Consider the following 18,191-nt stretch of genomic DNA (forward strand, 5'->3'; position numbering starts at 1 on the left):
AGTCCCTCTTCTTCCTTTTTTCACTGATTCCCTTGATATGCTTGACTTTTGTTCCTCCAGACGAGTTTTTTTCTAGCTTTCTTAACATAATTTTTTGGTAGTTTGATTGATATGGTAAGAAATAAGTAAACTAAGTTAGGTGTTACTTTCATCTTTGTTATATTGTGTCAGCCTACTCATGAACAATTAGACATTTTTATTTGTGTAAAGTGATTTGTAATTATGTTCATATAGTCCTTGTGTGTGTTTTCATAGGTAAACTCCCCAAGTATCTTTTAGGACATCAGCAGTTATTTTAAATGGAATTTCTCTATCTCTTTTACTGGATTTTGTGGTAATATAAAGAATGAGGATCATTTCTGGGTTTATTTTATATCCTGAAACTTTGCTGATTTTGAAATTATTTCATTTAGGTTTTTATGGCTAACTTTCTAAGGTTCTTAAGTAAACAATCATATCATCAGTGAAAATTTTGTTTCTTCTTTGCTTATTCATTCCTTCAATTTCTTTTTCTTGTCTCATTACTATAGCATTTTCTAGTAGAGGCCTCCACAACCTGTGACCTGAAACCCTTTGGCAGGCCTCGGGTTTCGCAGGACTTTTCTAGTACAATATTAAGTAGTAATGGTAATAATGGACATCCTTGCTTTACTCCTGATCTTACTAGAAATGCCTCTCCTTTATCTCCATTACAGATAAGGCTTATTCTTCTTTTTAAGAAAAGCTCCATTCCTATAATTTCCAGTATTTTTTAAGAGGAATGGGTGTTGTATCATGTCAAAAGCTTTTCTGAAATGATATACTCATATTATTTTTAAATGTTTTTATTATTACATAGTCAATTTTATTTAGTTTTCCTAATACTGAACCAGCCATGAATTCTTGGTATAAACCCATAAAACCCAATTTGGTCACTGTGTAAAACTTTTGTGCTATTTTGTATTCTCACTAGTATTTTATTTAAAAATTTTACATGAATATTCAGTAGGCATAGTGTGCTATAATTTCTGTCTTGACTCTCCCTGATTTAGGTACCAAGATGATATCAGGAGCGGCTAGGTGGCACAGTGGACACAGCACTGGCTCTGGAGTCAGGAGGACCTGAGTTCAAATCTGACCTCTGACACTTAACACTAGCTGTCTGACTCTGGGCAAGTCACTTAACTCCAACTGCCTCACCCCTAAAAATTTTTTAAAAAATTAAAAATGATCATATCTGTATCACAGAAGGAATTTGGTGGGATCGATTCTTCACCTATTTTTTTTTTCCAAACAGTTCATATAGTATGAGAATCATTTTTAAAATGTCTGGTAGAATTCACTTGTAAATCCCCATGGTCCTAAGGTATTTTTCCTTGGGGACTTCATTTACAATTTTTTCTATTTTTTTTCTTAAATATTAGATTGTAGGGGCAACTAAGTGGCACAGTGGATAGGGCACCAGCCCTGGATTCAGAAGGACCTGAGTTCAAATCCAGCCTCAGACACATAACATTTACTATCTGGGTGACACTGGGCAAGTCACCTAACCCCAGTGCCTAGCCAAAAATAAATAAAGAGATAGAAAGTTAGATGCATAGATAGATAAATAAATATTAGATTGTTGGTCTTATTGACTTATTGTTGGGTAGAACAGCTACTAATAATTGCTTTTATTTCTCATTAGTTGTAAATTCATCTTTTTTCATTTTTTACAATGGTAATTTAGTTTTCTTCTTTCTTTTTTATAAATCAAGATAGCTAATGATTTGTTTTACTGAAGAATAAAAAACATCATTTTTTTAAACAAAAAATTTAAGCTCCAAATTCTGCACACTAGATTTCAAAAAAGTCATAAACAAAACCAATTAGAAACAGAAGGCAAAGAGAGAATGCATTCACCAATTTCTGAAACTCCAAAAGGAAAAGTCCAAGGAGTGATATAGCCAAAATACAGAGCTACCACATCAAGGCAAAAATACTCTATACATCTAAAAGGAAGCAGTTCAAGTACCAAAGAACTGCAGAATCACATAAGACCTCATAGCTTCTACTCTAAATGAGAAGATCTTGGAATGCAATATTCCAAAAAGCAAAAAAGATAGGATTATACAGTAAAAAATAACTTACCCTTCAAAGCTGAGTATAAGACTACTGGGATAAAATGGACATTTAACGGAATAAAGAACTTTCAAATATTTCTGATAAAAAGACCAGATTAAAGTAGGCACTTTATAATACAAATACAAGAGTCTAGAAAGGCAAATTTACTGGAGAAGTAGAAGGAACTATATGATAGTGTAATGTTAACTAATTCCTTCTCCGATGGAGTGGAAGAAACAAGTGTCCCTTCAGAACAAAAGGTGTTAAGGAAGTTAATAAGAACAGAGGATTCAGTGGTGGACTGGTTCTGTTCTGAGAGGGTTTTTTTTGGGGGGGTGGGAAGATAAAAGGGAAAGAAAGAAAGAAAGAAAGAAAGAAAGAAAGAAAGAAAGAAAGAAAGAAAGAAAGAAAGAAAGAAAGAAAGAAAGAAAGAAAGAAAGAAAGAAAGAAAGAAAGAAAGAAAGAAAGAAAGGAAGGAAGGAAGGAAGGAAGGAAGGAAGGAAGGAAGGAAGGAAGGAAGGAAGGAAGGAAGGAAGGAAGGAAGGAAGAGTGGAACTTACTATGTCTTGGAAGGAAAGGGAACAAAAGGGAAAGGTTAGCAAGAGTGATGTCCCACTCCAAACTCTTCCCAAAAAAGAGAAAAGAAAAAGTTCAAAAGGAACCACAAACAACCATGAGTGTTTTAAAAGTGATGGGAGAACTTTTTATATACTTTTTACAAAATTAAGTAGTATGAAACAGTTTCATAAAGTATTCTCTGTGTTCTATTTTTTCCAAAATAAAAAAATAAGGCATATGAGAGGAAAGGATGCAAACACAGTGGTGTAGACAACTTTTTCTAGGAGTATGATTGAAAAGGAAGAAGATATATAGGAAAATAGCTTGAGCAGAAAGTAAGATCTAGCAAAGGATGAAATTTTAAGGATGGAAGAGACTTGGCCAGTTTGAAGGCAATAAAGAAAGAGGATATAGCCACAGAGTTAAAGTTGGGAGAAGGGGGAGGTAGGATTGAAGTTATATAGGTGAAAAAGATGGGATGGGATAGAATAGGAGATACACACACACACACACACACACACACACATCCTGGCTTCCCTGGGTTCCTTTAGGTCCCAACTAAAATCCCATCTTCTATAAGAACCTTTCCCAATCCCTCTTAATTCTAGTGTTTTCCCTCTGCCAATTATTTCCTATTTATCCTGTCCATAGCTTGTTCATATATATTTATTTGTTGTCTCCCTCCTGTTAGATTGTGAGCTCTTCCAGAGCGAGAATTGTCTTCTGCCTCTTTTGTATCCCTAGCACTTCACACAATGCTCCACACACAGCAGGCACTTAATAAATGAGTGAGTGATATGTATGTATCTAAATACAACCATCTTCTAAACTGCTTGTAGTATATACGTATATGTTCACACACATATATGTACGCATCCTTACATACATTAAGTTTATACTGAATATAAGTTTCATATGGAAACATATGTATGAAACATCAACATGTATGTGTTTTATATATTTAATATATACTTTATATTAATTTGTTTATATTCTGTGTATATATTTCATATAGATATTATACATATAAAAATAACATATTACATTTACTATTTTCTAGTCAACTTCAAAGGCTACAGACACATTCTAAAACATGTCGGCTTCACTTACTACAGGTCTTCTGTTCCTGAATTTATGGTAAATATTTTAAATTTATATTTTCAGCCCATAACATTTCTTGAGGGTAATCAGTTCTATAAATTTACTATCAACTATGGGTACAAGCACTTCCTTTTTTTGTCTTAAACTTACCTTGTTCCAAGTCTCACTCTAATTTTGAGATGTGTTCACCTTACCTGCACCATTCATGATTTTACAGACTTCAATCCTATCTTCTCTCAACTTTTGTTGACCAAAACAACCAATATCTTTTTCAATCTTTTTTTATACAGTAAATAGCTCCATCTCTTGAGTCATTTTAGTTACCCTTCTTTGGCCCTTCTCCAGTTCTATTAATGCCTTCTTGAATCATAGTGACAAGAATCAAATATAGTATTCTAGAAGGGGATGGACCATGGTTTTGTTTGGGATGGATAGTTTCTATTTTGTTTCTAACACCCTACACTTTGTTGGCCACAGTAGAATATCATAAGGCTCCTATATTCTGGAATGATCTATCCCAGAGGTGTCAAATTTGCAGCTGCAATCTTGAGAGTGACCAAAACAGATTAAAATGCAATTGAGAAATGTTTAACAAAATAATCACAGGTAACATTAAATTGTGGTTTCCTAAGTCAAAATGTGGCCCACAGGAATCCATTTCTATTTGAGTTTGATACCACCGATCTATACAACTCTACAATAACTTCCTAGTCCTTTTGCTGAGTTGTGACTAGTAGCTCGGAGCCCATACATCTATAGTATGTTGTTTTTTTTCCCCCTAAGAACATAACCTCTAACTTGCTCACAATAAAATGCACCATCATTTTTCTGTTCATAGTATAATCTAGGAAGACATTCCAACTACAGTTTAGTCTCTTGCTATTACTATCTTACAATTTTATTACCCATAAGCCTTACTGTCATCTACAAACCTGGAGGTAGCATTGTGCAATTTTTCTTCCATATTATTATTTTACTTAAACATCTAGAAATGTGCATTATTTTCTGATTCTCCATGTTTTCATTTTAGGTTAAACGATTTGTTTATTTTACTTAGATCAGTAATAAAACCATTAACTTACTATTTAAAGAAAACTATACTCCAGTACTTCAATCTTTAGCACCCCTCTTCTTCAAGGAACAAAAGGCACACAATACAATGCTTGAAAAAAAGCCACAATCAGGAACACTGATCAAAAGAAGAGATGAAATCTGAAAATGAAGATCAAAGTTTTAAAATTATGAATCCCAAAAGGTAAATGTTTTTACACTGTTGATATTACTATACTTAATATTTAACACAAGGGTTCAAGAAACCAATTAAGAAATATTTATAAGCAAAATACAAAATTAAGATACTTTACCTGAAAAACATGAATCACTTCTTACCTAGCAAGAAATATCTTAATTTTTCACTGACGATCCAGTATCTCACATTACCCAGTATGAAAGCAATATTGAGAGCAAGCTGTTCATATTTTAATTTAAAAACTCATCAGCTCTGCTAATTAAAAGTTTCCATCTTAATCATAACACTTTGTCCATAGCTCTTTGATAGTATCTATTTGAGATTTATGCATCAGGGCAGTCTTTCACAACCAATTAATATTTACTAAGTGCTCCAATGGAAACTAAGGACAATAAAGTTCCAAAAGAGTAAAAAATATTCAGCACATATAAAAATATTTGTATTTTTAAGTTTTATACTAAATTAGAAAGATATACATAAACCCTTTAACATACAAGAAAAAAAATCTTACATAAACTTTCTATGTTATACTGACAAATGCATTATTAAGATAAGGTATATGATTTGACCTGAAGTGTGGGAGTAAGAATCCTTCATAAAATTATCCTTTTCAAAGCGCTTTCAAATTCATTTTTATTGTACTTTACAAATGGTAGGTACTCAAATATTTCTGATTTTTTAAAAATAATTTTGTCCTAGATGTTGAATCAACTGCCAAATTCTTTACAATGAGGTTGTATTATATTTATAAGAATATAGTGGAAAGAGTCCTGGATCGGCAGTCAGGGGAACTGAATTCAAATTTCAATTCTACCTCTTACTAAACTACCTATGTTAGGCAAGTCACTTCACCTGTTTGGGGCTCATCTGTATTTAAAAAAAAAAATGAAGGCACTGGACTAAATGACTCTGAATTCTGCTCTAGCTGTAAAACCTGTGCCCTTAGACCCTTGAAGCTCAAAATTTACTTTTACAGCTTTCTTAGGACCAATTAATCTTGAAGTCAAAATCAACTTCCCAAGCCTGAGAAGACTTATATAAACCGATGCAAAGTGAAGTGAGCAGAACCAGGAAGACATTGCACACAGTAACAGTAATACCGTATGACAAGCAACTGTGAATGACTTAGCTCTTCTCAGCAATACAATGACCCAAGACAATTTTGAAGGACTTAGGATGAAATTCACCTCCACAGAACGAACTGATGGGAGTCTAAATACAGATCAAAATATACTTTTTTTAAACTTGTTTTTCTTGGTTTGTTTTTTTGTCTGTCCCCTCCCCCCCAATATGGCTAATATGGATATATATTTTGTATGACTGAACATACATAACCTATATCAAATTGCTTGCCTTCTCAAGGAGTGAGGGGAGAGAGGGAGAAAATTTGGAACTCAAATTTTTTTTTTAAAAGTTAAGATTTTTTACATGTAATTGGAAAAAAATATTTAAAAAATCAACTGATATGGTCTTCCTGAAGAGTCAACCTCTTTTTATATTCATATAGAAACACAAATATACTGTATATAGTTCAGGTTTATTTTGTATTACGATATTAATATAAACTCAAGTCTTAGTTACAATTTTAAGAAAACAGGATCATAAGATCATTTATTTAAAGCTAGTAAGACCCCTTATATGTCATCTAGTACAACGCTTTTATTTTACACATGAGAGATTAAATGACTTAAAGTCAAAATCAAATATGCGTGGCAATCAAAATATGTGGCAGAGCCATTGATTCAAACCTAGGTCCTCTGACTCCAAATCTAGAGCTCTTCCCAATGTACCACAACTCAAATGAAAGGCTCTAAATCCATACAAATCTGTACCTAATCTGTAATTAGGTTCTGAAATATTATAATAAAATGGATGGACAAAACTAAAAAAGGTGATAATCCAGTTTCCTTGGTGAATACATCAAGGAAGAGTTAAAAGGAGCAAAAAATATGGACTCCATTACCAGTAGAGTAACTCAAGTATGGCTGATTATATTTCCAGGCTTATACATTACTCTCCTTCACTGGACTTTACTGTTTGGTCAAACTGGCCTTTTTGCTGTTCCACAGGCATGTTATCCCATCCCTTGATTCCGCAAAGATTGTATGGAATATACTACCTCCTTGACTTCTTCCCCTTAAAATACTTCATTGCCTTCAAACCTTATCTCAAATGCCAACTCCTTTGTGAGGCCTTTCCAATTCCATCCAGTTTTTCCCTCTCCCCAAAATCACCTCCTATTTTATTTGAGTACAATTTATTTCCTTATATAGAATACAAGCTCCTCGAGGGCAGGGACTCTTTCTTTTTTCGGGGGGGGGGGCTTTGTATTTCGGTGATCGACTTCTATTGAGAGTCTCAAACTCGACCTGTCCCCATGTAATCACTTTGGTGCCTTCACATTTTCTAGCTGCAACGTAACCAAGCAACCACAATCTTCCAATTTGGTCTAAATGTGTTAGAAGGCCCATTAGTTCAACTGCAAAGGCTAAGTTCACAATTTCATTCCCCAAATACGTTACTAAGTGCCCTTTTTGGGAGTGAGGCCCAGGGCCTTGCACGCAGTAGGTTATTTAATGCATGCTACCCGCTCGGAGGGAGGGCAGCGCGCGGCAGTGACAGGGACAAGTTGCCCCTGCCCTCATGAGGCTTACTTTCAGAAAGTCTTTCTAGGACCAACATATTTCTTCCCCTTCCAGCCCCACGCTAACCTACCCACGACGCCCCGGGGAAGACCCTCGGAGACACTTTTCGGCAGCCGGCAGCTGCAGCCTTTGTGCTCGTGGGCTGATTGGCTGGTGGATCGACAAAAAGCCTACACCAGGTGAATAACCTGGGGCGTCCAGGCGTGTCCCCCAAAATCCCTCGCCAAGTATATCAAGAGCCGCCAGGCCACCGCCGCTGCACCTGACAACCGGCCCGGGGGGGTGCAGACACACCCGGGGCCCGGGCAGGGGGAGGGGGCGCCAGCACGCCGTCAGGGGCTTCAGGGAAGACAAGGAGCGCGCCCAAGTTCAAAGCGGCGGTAAAGCGGGGCTCCCCGAAGCCCCCGGCCCTGCGGAAGGCACCCGCGGGGGGTGCTCTCCCTCTGGCAGCCCCTGCTGGGGCCGCGGGGCGTCCCGGGAGGGGACCTCGGCCGGGCACCCCCGCACACACTCCGACCCCCTGGGGCGCGTCCACGCGGAGGCACACAGTACATAGGCCGCCGCGCCCAGTCCGCCCGCCCTCCCGGGGGGCCGTGGAGCCAGGGTGGGATAGGGCGAGCCCAGAGGCCCCGAGGCCGGCCTTGTCAAGGCCTCGAAACTCTACTGGGGAATTAATTTCCAAAAAAATTTTGAAAATTAAGTTTGCGGCGAGTTACACGGAAGCAGGAACTACTTGACGGACTCTTGTTCTTGAGCAGCCGCCAAGCCGGCTCGAGGGGCCCCGGGGCACAGCCGACTCCTCCTCAAGACCCCCGGGAGTCCCCCCCCTCAAAAGCCCCTGGGTCTCGAGGAGACCTTATCGCCTCGGCTTGGGGAAAATACCTGGCGTGAGCTCCATGGCGGGCGAGTCCCCGATGGCGGCCATAACCCTTCCATCCGGGTATTGCCGACAAGCCCGATCCTAGGGCTACATACAAGGAAGGCTCGCCGCGGCGGAGGGATACGCGCAGCACCTGAGGGGGGGGATGGGAATAGGCGGAGGGGGACGGAGGCCGAAGAGGCCCCTGGACTCCGCCTGGGGCCCGCGGACGCCGAGCGGGGCGGGGGGTGGGGGGCCCCCGCGGAGAGAGCCCTCCTCGCCGCGGGGTGGGCTGGGTTGTGCCCGGGGCCTCGCGCTGCCGCGAGCCGGGCCGAACCCTCGCTGGCTGCAGACCGGCCGCCATACCTCCTCTCTTTCTTTGTCTCCCTACGAGACAGAGAAGAAGGAAATGGCTGTCCTTGCCATGTCCTTGCTCACCCAGAGGTACAGGGATGAACCAGAGAGCTCAGGTGTGCACAGCCTGGTGGGGGGTCGCCAGGGACAGCCCCCCACCCCGCTGCCTCCAGGCCGGGGCACCCTGGGGCCTCCAAGTGCATCCCAAGTCAATGCAGGAAACCTCCCCTTGTCGCCGGGCACTTTCCAAACTCATCCCCGGAACTGGCAGCCTGCTTTGCAGAATAATGATCTTCGAGCCTCAGCTCGGACCCCCACCCCCACCCCCAAGCTTCCGCGAGAGGCCTTTCCCTCTCCCCCAAAGGCTAGTACCTTCTCTTTGAGATTATCTTCCATTTACACTAGATAGATGAATAGATAAATAGATGGATGGATGATATAGCTGTAGTGAACACACAAGATTTAGACACCTATGGATAGGTGTCTAAATATATATCCCTGTATATATATCAATATATCTATTCCTATATATCCCAATATATCTATCCCTATAGAGGATAAGATATACATATATATATATATACATACATATGAGATATATTGCATAGACACCTATCTATATCTTGTCTGCAATATATATCTCTGTACCTATATAGATGTGTTGCATAGACAAGATATACATAGGCATACCTATCTATCTTGTTTATGAAATATATCTATATAGAGATACCTGTCTATATCTTGTATATGCAATGTAGAGAGATTATAACTCTAGGTCTCGATAGGTATTAGAGAGCTATATAGAGATTAGTTAGATCCATAGATATCAATATCTTATATACACATGGTTGTTTCTGTGTTCTTTCCCCCAAAAAAACCCTCCGAACTGCTTGAGGGCAGGGACCATAGACCTGCATTTCTTTGTATTCTCATTGTTTAGTACAGTGCCAGGCACATAGTAGGCCCTTGATAAATATTTCTAGACTTAACTTGTCCTTGATCTCTTAAGGAATTCAAGATCTTTCTGCCCACATTCGCTAGATGAAGTCAGGCCCCTAGCAAAGGAGAGACTAGTCAAGATCTGGGCTCATGAGATAGGGCATGGTGAGTGTGAAAAAGTAATGGTGCCAGTGAAGGTTAAATGATGCAGAAGGCAAGGCATTATAAAAAAATGCAACGACTTTGGACCCTGAGAGGTAGTTCTGCCGATTACTAGACCTGTGACCTTGGACAAGTTAACTTCAGCTTTCCAAACTTTGGTCTAACCATTTGTAGAATGAGGATAGGTCTACTTCAGCACAATATAAATGTAAACTATTATTATCTGGTTTTTTTATTACCTATTTCTCTTCTCTGCTACATTATATCAGATGTGAAAAGCAGCAATACTAATTAACCTCATTTTACCCATTAGAGGCATTACTGCAAAAAATAAAACCAAAAAAATGTGCTTAACAGACTTGTTGTCTAATTAGTTTTCATTATCATTTCAACTATAAGGACCAAGAAAAGGAGGAGGGAGGAAAGGAATCCTACCCTTATCTAAAAAAGTAATTATTTAGGAATCAGAACTAATAATCTTCAAAAGGGTTGTTTTTGTATTTAAATGCCCCCCCACCAAAACAATTAAAAGAAAGATTGTGCATGTAGGCAAAGAATTTGTGCTTAGTTACACACACATACACTGCTGTATATTAAAATATAATGATCCATAATAAAATATGCTATATTATTATGTTCTCACTGATTATAGGATGCTTAAGTACTAAAGCAGTCAAACTTGCTGAACTATTGCTCCAGGTATTCTTCTGCTAGATTTACTATCTGGAAGAGTCACATAAAGTTGTGTTCTCAGATACAGTCACTAGTTTAGAGACAGTAAATGCATTATTTTCCTTTGAAGTGCATGGAAAGCCTGAGATTTCTACTATCAGTTTCATTCAAATGATTGTTGACTGACTGTTTAGTTGATAACAGAAAAGTACCAAGTCCCTAGTAAATAGTTAGAAAAAGGTCTGTTGGATTGATCAACCAAACAAGAGTCTTTGAAGATTATTCTCCCCACCCCCCACCTACCCACCCACCCCGCCTTAGGGCTATAACCATTTCTATGGTTCAAACTGCAGCTGGCTCTTAGCCAAGGAGCTCTAAAATGTTCCTGTATATACTAGCTAGTTGTGAAACGCTAATGAATTAGTTGCATAAAATCCAAATGATTTTAAATCAATATGTAATGCATTACAATATATCAACCCAATGTATCTCACAAACTGGGTTAATAAATAACATACGGTACCAAAGAACACTAAGGATCCAAATGCTGCCTCTTGTCACTACTCACGTCACTTTGGCCAAGTCCCCTTACCCTGGGCTTCCATTCTCTCATATGTAAAAGGGGTTGATTGGACTAACTGACCTCCGTAACCACTTCCAGTTCTAAACTTTATTATCCTATGATATGAATGTTTTCCAATTAATAAGTCTTATTTTACTTGAAGATGAGATACCAGACCTGATTAACTCTGCTGTGTGCATCTGGAATCAAATACTTAGACCTCCTCTCTCAAAACATTCATGAAAACAAAGGGACAGAGAATTGCCAGTTAAATATGACCAAAAAGATGTCCAGGTACAAAAATAGCATTTACACAATACTTTAAATTAATAAAGTACTTTGTTCTTGTTGCTGCTGTTTGTCCTTTGTTCTTGAAGAGAACCATTGATAGGGGTGCACCGGCCCAAGCAGATCTCTGTCCACATTTGGGCCCCATTTATCTACTGGCCCTAGAAAACCCTTGGATTGTCCTTGAATTCTCCCACTTGATCAAGGAGGTCTCCGGGGCGTTCCCCTGAGGCCATAATTTCATCAATTGGCCTTTCATTGTGGCTACACCCAATCTCCCAATTCTGTTACCCTTGACCTAGCCTAGCCCTCCATTGTCCTACAACCCTATGGCCCCAGGCCACTTCCCACCCTTAATCCTATCTAGGCTCTATTCTCCCTTGGCCTCAGGGCCCAGGTCCCTGGAATTCTATTACCTCATGGACTACTTGGCCACTCCTAGATACCTCCCATAGTCTTTCTGTATATTAGGTCCATCTTGTCTCTGCTAAGGTGCATGGATTTTTACAATCTAGCCAATAGCTCACAGATGCTCAGATTCCTTAAGAGTCTGCCTAATATGGCGGATCTTTAGTAAATCTTGTCTTTGGCTGAAAGAAGGCGTGGGTTGAATTCTTTGGGGTAGGACCTGCAGTGTTGTGACCTCTGATCTCAGGTCCCAGCATCCCTAAACCTCTAGGCATCATCACCACCATGACAAAAGGGAGGTGATGCCATGACATGCAAGTGAATTGGATTTAAGTGAGAGAGGGCTGTGCAAAGTCACCAGCCTCACTTTCTCCTCCAGGAGCCATCTGGGTCCAGTGGCAAGATCCAGTGGCTCAGGAAAACTGGAGAAAGCCCAGGATGCAGTGGGGGAACTTGGCCTTTTCAAGCTAAGGTCTTTAACAGGTCTCAGTTTGACTGAGGCAATGTCCATTCAGTGATTAAGGCGTAATAAGAAATGAAACGGAGAATGGCCTCTTGGGGCAGCTAGGTGGCGCAGTGGATAGAGCACTAGCCCTGGAGTGAGGAGGACCTGAGTTCAAATATGACCTTGGACACTTCCACACTAGCTGTGTGACCCTGGCCAAGTAACTTAACCCCATTACCTAGCCAAAAAAAAAAAAAAGAAAAAGAAAAGTAAAGAGAGAATGGCCTCTTTACCTAGTCAAAAAAAAATCAATCTAGGAGGGGAAGACCCTCAGGGTTTCTGGCCAAAATAAACAATTGCTATTTATATTCATATTCATTCTGAGCCAATCCAGGCCCAAACAATAACCAAGTAGGGCTTGGCCAGGGACCTATTGGCCAAGTAATGAGAGTCAGAGTGGTATAAGTTATTTAATATATTAAGCATATATAAATGTGAATATAATTATAAGTTAAAGCACCATGAAAAATTAGAAAAACATCTATAGTAAAACATAAGGGCTTCATTTCTGAATCTAATCTGGATTGATCTGAGACCTAGGAAGGAAATGGTATCATGGCAGTAGGCCATAAAAGAAGATAGAAATATTTTAATGGCATTCTTCTACCTGGAACTAAGACAAATTGGTGAGTTACATGCAAGTCAACTACTATTTTTTTTGAAGTACATAGTATGTTCCAAGCAAGGCTGGGCAAACCATATTTGGAAAACAATACACAAAAGGGTGGCATAGTGGATAGAGCCTTCAGTCAGGAAGACTCATCTTCCTGAGTTCAAATCTGGCCTTAGACATGCTGTGTGACCCTGGGCAAGTCACTTCACCCTGTTTGCCCCAGTTGCTCGTCTGTAAAATGGGCTAGAGAAGGAAATGGCAAAGCACTGCAGTATCTTTGCCAAGAAAACCCCAAATGGGGTCACAGAAGACTAAGACATGACCAAAACCACTGAACAATAACAACATGAAAGAGAAGTGAAGGGAGGAGGGAGGGGTGGGGCAGTGTGGAATGAAAGAACCTACCAAGAGCATAGTGGTGAAGTCCAAAAAATGAGGATAGCTGGTCTAGGCCCTTCCTCAAAATGGAGGTTTTGAAATGGGCTCATCAATAGAAGAAAAGGACCAGGGGCAAAGGGAGAAAGCAGATAAGTCATGGTGGTAACAATAACAACAACAACAATGAATAGATTTTAGTCTTGGCTGTGATACCAACCCTGCATAACTTTGAGCAAATCACTTAGAATTGTAGAAATTTTTTTGGTCAAAAATGAGTCTCAGAGATTATCTTGTCTAACTACCTCATTTTACAAATAAATGAAACGAAGCCTCAGAAGGTGAAATGACTCACCCAAGGTTACACAACTACTGAATGAACCAGAACTATTACTCATCTTAATCAAGTGTTCTTTCTACTGTACAACATCACTCACTTACCTCTCAGTGCTTCAGTTTCATCATCTACAAAACAGGACCAACGTAATACCTAAAGTTCCTTCTAGTTCTGATATTATATGTGAAATAGATAAGAATATGGGAGAAAAGAAACTGTGGACTAGTACATTGAAATTAAAGTAGTTATATTTTTGCTACATTATTTAGGAAGAATTCCTATTAAAATCTTTCTTTGATGTCATACCATGGCATGGAGTTAATCTTGGGTTCTTGGGTACGAACTCTGGTGAGTTCTATTAAGTTAAAAAGGCTTTAAGTTTAGGCCCAATAACCTACTCTGTGTCTGTTAATAGAGGACCTAGCTAAGATCAAAAAGTATCATCACAAAAGATTGGCCAGCAAGTAGTAAACTGTTTTTGCCTACAGCAATCCGTGGAAACATTTACTAAGGCATAGAATGGTGGCAGCCAGAATTGGTGAAGGATGCACATATACACATCAATAAGTCCCAGATCTTTTAAGTTATTTAATAATTGTTGAGGGCCGATCTTAAGAGTCTGATAAGGGTTTAAGATCCAAGGCAGAGTTTGACCTCTGCTCAGGCTTTCACCCCAAAGGGCTCAAGGATTAAGTGGTATGGCTCCCCAAATTCCTTCCTGATAAAGAGGTCTCTGAGATATCCCTTCTCTCTCTTTGAACCTTAGGTTTACATATTTACTCCTCTATGCAGGTGGCTCCTAGGCGCCTGGGAAAACCTTGGAATCTACAGCCCAATCTAGGAACACTGATAAGGAGGAAATTCATGATTGTTACATCCTCAGCAGATGTTCTGGGGAGTATCTCACGGGGAGGACTCTGAAGTTAGGCTAGATTTTCCCTATATATTCTGTGCCCTCAGATGAATAAACTGAGTCAGTAATTCTACTCCGCCTGGCCCATGTCATAAGTTATTTCATGCCTCTCCATTCGGTGTACAATCTGGTTGCGGGCAACAAATAATAAAGAAAAAAATCAACTCTGCCATTGTTCTATAAGCCACAAAGGAAGAATAATTTATTCCAAAACCACTTCTACTAGTACTTAGAAGGAGAAAAAAAAAGTTCAAGTATCTTAATAATACTTTGCATTTTATAATATTTTTGCAAAGTACAAAGTACTTTATCAACAACAAGGTGACATAGGAAGATCAGATTTGCAGTGTTTGGTAAGCATTATCCCATTTGATCCTGACTGCAAGGTATGATTATCCCCACTTTACAGAAGAGGATACTGAGACCCAGAGAGATTCAATGATTTACCCAAAGCTAAACAGCAAGTTAATGACAGAGTAAAGCCCAAAGAAAGAAGATGTCCTAAGTCTTTGCCCTTGTCCTTTATTTTTCTCTTAGTTGCCCTACATCCCTAACAATCACTAGTGCAACAGGGGAAAAAAGATTTTATAGTCTTGATAGACAAATACAATCAGGTCCTACGACAATTCAAGGGGTAAGATTGTAAATAAATCATTACAATAGTTTAAAAAAGAACCAGGGTTTTTGGGGGTTTTTTTAGTAAACATTTTATTTTAAAATTCTTGTAGTAGAAATGTACATTGTATATGATCCTTTGGCTTTTCTTGGTCTCCCTTTTGTAATCTGGGGTCCCTCTTGTAACTTTGACTTGTGACACAGTTTTAATTTTCTGTGGAAACTTATTAGCTGGCTTGATAAACTCCTGCATGGTGGCCTCCCTGACTGGGTATCCTGATAAGCAACTCCCTCATACCCTATTTCTCAGAATAAGGTCATCCCCATCAAGATGGTCCAGTGTTGAAGTTCTTCACTGAGCCTGCATCTGAAGATAAGCCCCCACTACGATCCAGGAGAGAGGGAAGGACATCCTTGAAGGATGCTATAAAAATCCTCAGATCCTCAGTCCCTGGAGAATCGAGGGGTTGGGGTGCAATTAGGACACTCAGCAGCTGCACCCTCATAGGCAAGACTTGCTGCCTTCATGGAAGAAAGAAAGGAATGAGGGCCTGAACTCCATGCTATTCTCCAATATTTCTCAATGTATTCCAGTCAATTATGTGAGTCTATTATGGAATATCAACCTTCATATTCCCTTCTAATATTCTCAATGCCCTCAATGTTTGCGTAGATTTTTAAAATGTTATACAGGTGAGAAAATAAGTATATGGGTCAGTATTTGTTGTTCTTTCAGATATCTTTTTTATGTAGTAATAAGGTCCAACATTGGTTTTTGTTTTTGTTTTTTTTCATGCCTTTGGTATGTTTTGCACCTAAAGAATCAATCCCTCAATACTTTTAAAAATTGGATTACCTCTAGCATAGTAACATTCTCTATACTCTTGGTCTAGTTTAACTGTTTTTTTGATGTTTGGGTTTTTTTTTTTAAGAGCAATTACCATTTCCTCTATTAGCATATCTGGGATGAGAATGTTAGAGTCTAACAAGGAAGGAAAGCAGAAAGAGAGAAGGGAGGGAAGGGGGAAAGGAGGGAAAGAAGGAAGGAAAGAATGAGAGAAGGAAAGAAGGGAGGGAGGAAGGGAAGGGGAGGGAGGAAAAGAATGACAAATCAAGGGAAGTGGTGACCAAGGAAGGGAGTTTTGGTCTGGGGAATCAAAGAGATAGGAAATGGAGTCACAGGGCAGTCAATTGCCATTCTTTTGAATGGCAGTATTGATTTGATTACTATAACCAGAGCAAGAGGTGGAAAGTTGGGATTGTAAAGTGTAGTCTAGGGGTGGCTAGACGTAATAGTTAGACGAGTTTGCATTCACTCACCAATCAGGACAGCTTAGCCTCGGGGTAGAGCTCCAAAACATGGGGAATGACATGATCTTTGGAGATCTGGTCTGGAGGGTGCCGTTCCAGGTGGAGAAAGGGACACAGCATTCAGACAGATGGCAAGTAGTGAAAAGAATTTGTTATGAAAAATCATTGCAGACATTTTCCATCTTTCATCTGTTGTCCTCTTTCCAGTACTATCCTTAAATACCCTCAGGATGACTATGTATATAGTCAGGTCTTTTGCTAAGCTTTCTTTAAACTGGTTTTATCCTCCAGTGTTTTATGAAGCATTACTGCTCATTATTTTCCATCATCCTTCTCTGTAAGATTTTATAATAACTATATATTCTAAATTGGTGTTGCCCTTGACAGCCACATATCTCAGATTGGAAAATAGGTCAAGCATTTGCTGAGATGGTTTTAAAGGTTTTTTTGTTTCCTCACTTTGGCAATTAATTTACATTAATTAAATTTTATGTAATTGTTAACATTCCTGTTTATGTCCTTTTCTCCCTCCATTCTCTATTTTAAGTCATTAGTAACCGGTTTTTGGTGGTCAGATCTGAGTTGTTTTAATTGCATACAAAATAATTTTCCCCTTTTAATTGTTTCTTCTAGTTTTGTATTCATTTTGATCTTAGCTCTAACAGGTTGGTGGCCTGAATACACAAACAGGTGATTCAAGAATAACTCCCACATCAGCCACTTTCTGTCTCTTAAAATATAATGAATTTTTTTTTTAATGCTGTAACTTGGTGATCTCCACATACAACATTTTCATATTCTTTTCCGCAAGAAACTATTTATGATGTGAAAGCATGAAACTACTATGTGGTTTCATGTATTTAAACTACACCCATGTAATGTATAGTCTACATTTCTTTGGCTTCTTTCATTTCCTACTTTTGAATCATATTTTTCACTGTTGTGACTTATGCCCATCTTTACATGGAAGTCACTGAGTATTAGAGTATATGTTGGAGGATTGGCAAAGATGGTGGAGTAGAAGGTAGAAGTACAGCCCAGCTCACCCCTCAACCGCTCCAACAAAGATCTAAAAAGAGAATTAGACAAAATAATGATTGGGAAATCCAAGGAGAAAACCACAATGGGTCATTTTTTCCAGTCTAAGATCATGAATTTGGCCCGTGGGCAAGAGACTAGGACAGAAGTTTTGGAGCCAGGTGGGCCTACAGCATATTTACTCTGAATCTGAAACAAGATCTCAGATTCAGCCCCTGGACTGAGAATAGGCTAGCCTCACAGTGGTAGTGATGATGGCTTATTGTTCTGACCCTAGAGCAGAATTGTGGATTCCATTCCTGGATCCAGAGAAGGGAAAGGTCAGCTGTGCTATTGCTTTGAACCTACAGAACCTTCCAGGTATCTGACAGATAGCTAGCAACTGCCTTCTAGAGTCCAAAGCATGAACAAGTGTGTAGTTGTGTTGCCTAAACCCAGAATAAGGTCAGCACGATGGAAAATCCAGTGGGACAGTAATCGGACCAAGCCCTAGATCAGAGTACTGCTGACAATTTTTAGTTCCCTGGGCCTAGATGCCCTTGGGATCTTTGAAGAACATAGCATTCAATATCCAGGGAAGGCAGCAGCAGGATCCCAAAGAATAC

At 39.3% G+C, this 18,191-nt stretch overlaps 1 protein-coding gene across 2 annotated transcripts in view; it reads right to left on the bottom strand.

Annotated features, from left to right (window-relative positions):
* Positions 1-8,619, bottom strand: part of ZNF518A (zinc finger protein 518A) — a 40,574-nt gene extending 31,955 nt beyond the window's left edge. For both annotated transcript variants that reach the window (XM_020997074.2, XM_020997072.2), the window contains exons 1-2: positions 8,518-8,619; positions 4,824-4,953 (exon numbers count right to left, since the gene is read on the bottom strand). The gene's annotated coding sequence lies outside the window, so the exon portion shown is untranslated. The remainder of the gene's footprint in view (positions 1-4,823; positions 4,954-8,517) is intronic.
* Between the last annotated feature and the right edge of the window lie 9,572 nt (positions 8,620-18,191).

This window comes from Phascolarctos cinereus, unplaced genomic scaffold (genome assembly GCF_003287225.1).
Source record: "Phascolarctos cinereus isolate Bilbo 61053 unplaced genomic scaffold, phaCin_HiC Scaffold_3;HRSCAF=262, whole genome shotgun sequence".
Lineage (NCBI taxonomy): Eukaryota > Metazoa > Chordata > Mammalia > Diprotodontia > Phascolarctidae > Phascolarctos > Phascolarctos cinereus.